The following is a 5,128-nucleotide window of genomic DNA, read 5'->3' on the forward strand; positions in this document are numbered from 1 at the left end:
TATACACCCCGGCTTATCATGTAGCGGTAGCTTTCGGAAAGGTGGAAAACATATATTTAATACTTGCGCCGGGTATTTAATGTTCGGCTCCGCCCGAACTTAGACTTTCTTACTTGTTAACATTAAATGCATGCCTTTTAAACATTTGCACATCACTTTGAATTTATTAAATAAGCTAATGTTGAAGTTTTTTCCACCTTCTTCATAACATTTTTCATGGTTTCATGTACGTATAATGCTATTTTTATACCCGAGCGCACTTGTGCACAAGGGTATTATAACTTTGTTCACATAACGGTTGTTTGTAACAGGCAAAACGAATCGAGATAGATATAGACAAATGTATACATAAATGATCAGAATGAAAAGAGAAATCGATTAAGCGGTGACTGTCTGTCCGTCCGTCNTTCGAAATTTAAGGACGCTAATTTACTTAAAATGTATACACCCCGGCTTATCATGTAGCGGTAGCTTTCGGAAAGGTGGAAAACATATATTTAATACTTGCGCCGGGTATTTAATGTTCGGCTCCGCCCGAACTTAGACTTTCTTACTTGTTGATTTTTCGTTTTTACCACCATAAAAAAAATTAAAAAGGGGGCACAAAAAAATAGCACTTCGTTTGGAAATGGCCCACTTACATATCAACTGCTTTTCGCCTGCCGAATGAACTGTAAGTGCAACTACATATGTGCTTCGATTTTGTAGTTCTCAAGCTTAATTCTATACATGCATATAATAAAATTTTAAAAGACCTATTTATGTATGTACATTATAGATATTAAAGAAATTTTAATATTGGAGGTCTTTATTAGAGCAACAGAAGCCAAATCGACAGTTTTTAGAAATTTTGTCTGTCTGTATGTTGGTATTAGGAATCACGGGATCCCGGTCTTTTTTAAGTCCCAAAAATCCCGGGATTCTAGGCAAGTTTCGGGATTTGTAATTTACGCCGGTGGCAATAATAGAAACGCTTTATGCTGGCCAGTTTTGGCTATATTTCTTTTGTTTATTTAATATTTAGCCTTTTTTTATAAATGCGTATATACATACATATAATACCTTGCGGCAGGCAATTTTGCACAAAAAAAAAAACCAATAGATTCGCTAAACCAAGGGCCAAATGTAGTAAAATTGCGTTCTTAATTTTTCTCTCTGACGTCAGGATTTTTTAAAAGAAATTTTTGAAATTTGAAAGATATGATACTTAAAAAACCAGTATGGGTATCAAATGAAAGGGAAGATTCTGTAGAGTTAAAACACATTAAATTTTTTGGTGCGTATGGGACAGGTAGGTATTGAAAATACCCTTTTATAATTTTATCCCTGAATATCCTTGAAATTTTGTAATTCTTATTTTTGAAAAAATTATATGTTAAGGACTCACTTTATTAGCTTAAAAAATAGATTAAAGGGCATTTTCAATTCCTATTCGTCTTTGTGAACCCAAAAAAATTATTTCATTTGGTACCCATATTTTTGTTTTACATTGCACTGAAGTTTAAAAAAAAAATTTGGAATTAATCATATCTTTGAAATTATAAAGTCTTTTTAAAAAAATCGTGACGTCAGAGAAATGCCCATTTGTATGCAGTTAATTATGTGTAATATGAGGTAGACTTTTATAAAAAGTTTAAACTTTGAATAAACAAAAGGAATATAGACAAAACTGGTCGAATTAAGGCGCTTCTTTTACTTCTGCGACTAGTATTATGAATTTCTTTCAACCAGAAAATAAAGCTTTTGACTTTTTTTTTTGCATCGAGCTTTTTTCGACATACCTTAAATGACTTTATCAGATATGTACACGCTTAAGTATTATTAAATGCATATAAATTTAATTAATGTCTTTCGTTTTGTTACTTATGAAATAATTTTCACTTTAAATAAAAAAAATATGTTCCAAACCCATTCACTTATTATTTTTTATATGGTAGGAGAGCTTCTCAAACCATATTGCTGCAATTTTTTCATGTTAAGTCGTTGAAAAATAATAAATATCTAAATCCCGGGACTGATCCCGGGATCCCGGGATTGAACCAACGACATCCCGAACATCCCGGGATCGTAAAAATCAAAAAAAAATTAACATCCCTAGTTGGTATGTTTGCACGCGCATCAGTCAAAAACTAATGCATGAAATTGAATGCACGAGGCTATACGGAAATGCAGCAAAACAAAGCATCAGTTTCTTTTATTTCTAAACTATAATTGATGGAAATGTGCAATATGTGCAAACGCGGGTGATGTCGAATTGGAACTTAGTTGCGCGATACTGATGCTTTGGTTTACTGCATTTCCGAATAGGGGACACTTCTCACCGCTGCATTGCTAGAGGTCCAATTTAAAATATTGAAAACAATATTAGAGAGGCCATTTTTGTAAATTTCAGTAAAATAAATTGATAACATAAAGTAAGTGTTGAAGTATGGCTGTCAAAAGTAAAAGGGTAAAGAAAGCCTACTGCCATACCTACACAAAAGCGTTGGACTGAGCGTTTTCTGACGCCTAACGTTGACGCCGAAGTGCAATGCCTAAACAAAAGCGGCAACGCGACGTCAAATGAAGAAATAACACCAACAATAAGCATTGGTTTGTTTGTGTGAACTACGAAAATGACAGTTTCGCCGTTTTCAGAAGCCAACTTCATTTCCTAACGCCCTGTCAAAATGGGATTTTCAAACCGCTAAGCGTTTACGCCGCGTTATTTCGGTATGCTTCATACAAATTGTATGGGCATGAGAATCTTTTGACAGCCAGACGGCTGTTACAGGCGTAAATATTCTTTGGAAGGTTGCCACCTGTTTGAAAATTTCAATTTAATTATTAAATACTAGCAAATACACGGCGTGCTTCGCTGCGCCCTAAAACGCCTCTTACAACATATGAAAATTTTTTTATAGTAGGCAAATTTTTTCAAATTAGATAAATATACAGTATCTGAATATTGGAATTAATACACGTTTGAGGAAAGGGTGAGATAGTAGACTCCAGTTATTAGATTATAAATTAAATTTCCGAGAGAAAGTACCGACACTTTACAAATTTTCTGATTACCTTCGAAAATATACTACTCATGCCTATTACGGTATCCGACGGATGCCATTCGCACGGATCTAATCCGATTCGCACTGTCATAACAAGCGAATGAGAAGGATTAGATTCATGAGAATGGGATCCCTCGGAAACAGCCCTATTCCGGTCCGACAGATACCATTCGCACGAATCTAATCTTTCGCACTCGCTTATTCCGACAGTGCAAATCTGATTAGATCCGTGCGGATGACATCCGTCGGATACCGACTAACTAACTAACTAACACCCACACTCAAAAAAATAAATAAATAATGCTTCATAGATCGAAATTTGTTTTTTGAATCTTACTTTATAAAGCTCTTTAAATATATTTAATAAATGAGACCATAAGAGTTTTGGGAGAGAGTTACAACACAAAAATACATTTAAGGCACAGCAAAGCACGCCGGGTAATTGCTAGTACTAACATAAAAGAACTAGCCAAAGCCCGCTTGCTTCGCGGTGGCGATACAAAAATAGCGTTTAAAACAAAAGCGGTCTGTAAAGTAAACATTTTTAGTTTAAATTGAAATTACTAAAGAGCGGAACCCTCCTCACACATAGGCCAAGAATAGTAGCGCTGTGATACTATATGGACTACTAATCCCTTTCGATGTTATGAGTTTTACCGATGGTCTTATTTCCACCTGTGAGATCTCTGCCAAGCGTGCGTAATATTCTTCTATGATCTTGCAACTTCGGCATTGGTCCGATGTACCATGTAAGTCAACGCCACCTAGCTTATAATAGGACCATATATGCAAGGCATAATCTCTGAAAATTTGACTGAAATCTATCAAGTAGTTTTTGAGTTATGTCCGAACAACGAAAACGGCTACTGTTTTATATATATAGATTACATTACGCGTTTTTAAATAGATTTTTAAACTCTTAGTCCGTTTTGAGCTAAAGTTCTTTATAAGGAAAAAATTAAAAAAAAAATATTTTCAAACAGTAAATATCAAATCAAATATTTGTTAAAAAGCTTTTTATGAATAACAATAGAAAGGAATTTCTAGAATTCAAAAAATGAAGAGTTACACTGTGCGACAATTTTAAGGCAACCAAAGGCGAACAGGGTTAAAAGGTTGAATTAGCTCGAATTACTTTTATGCGAAGCGTAAATTAGCGCGAAACTGACGTTGCGAATCCGCAGAGCCAAAAATTACAACAATGCTACCCATATATTTTAATGAGCTAGCGCATATTTGCACTATTCCGACGCCGCGAATTTTTCGAACATTCAATGCAAGGCGAATTTATACAAGGTGGTAGCAAGAATATAACAAACAACAACCACATGTATTTTGTATCAGGGGCAAAATGTCAAATCTCAATTCGCCTCAAAGTTTACATGTATTTTGTTGTTGCTATTCAGGGGCATGCTGTCAAATTAGTAAAAGCAAAAACAAAATACATGTAAGGCGAAGGAAAGAAGAAGAAATCAGCTGATTGGACAACACCACCTTGTATAAATTCGCCTTGATTCAATGTATAGCAATATAGTCGCAACTAGTGGCAGATTTTTCCTAAGGCCCGATGGGCGCGAACCTTGGGCAGCAAGATAGTATTAGGGGCGGCAAAAACACACACTGGTGGTAAAAAGACACGCACGACCCAAAGCAAATACGCGTAAACTCAATATAGCGACACTTAACCTGTAAAAACTATATGTTCTTCTGTTTTGAGGGGTAGCAAGAGTAGCGCAAGGTGCGCTGGAGAGGTTTTAATATTAAATGAGACAATTTCGTTTGTACTTCAAATGGAGATTCACAGATTTATTGATATTATAATATTACGTTCTCATTGAGCCATTAACTCGAGTTTAACGTTTTGAGTTTATGAACAACTGTCAAGCGTTCACACTGGGGTGTTTAAGAAACTCAGAGTTTAATTTGACATTTTTTTTTTACTTTTTCTTATTCTCATTTAGTCTGTTCCCGTACTACAGGAGTTAACACACACATACATAGGTCTAGAATACCAACCGTTTAGCTATAACAAAAAAAAACAAGAAATAAGGATCGATAGAACTTTTTACGCTAATTTCAAC

The sequence above is a fragment of the Rhagoletis zephyria genome, unplaced genomic scaffold, assembly GCF_001687245.7.
Source record: "Rhagoletis zephyria isolate East Lansing unplaced genomic scaffold, Rhagoletis_zephyria_1.1 Rzeph_scaffold_01338, whole genome shotgun sequence".
NCBI lineage: Eukaryota > Metazoa > Arthropoda > Insecta > Diptera > Tephritidae > Rhagoletis > Rhagoletis zephyria.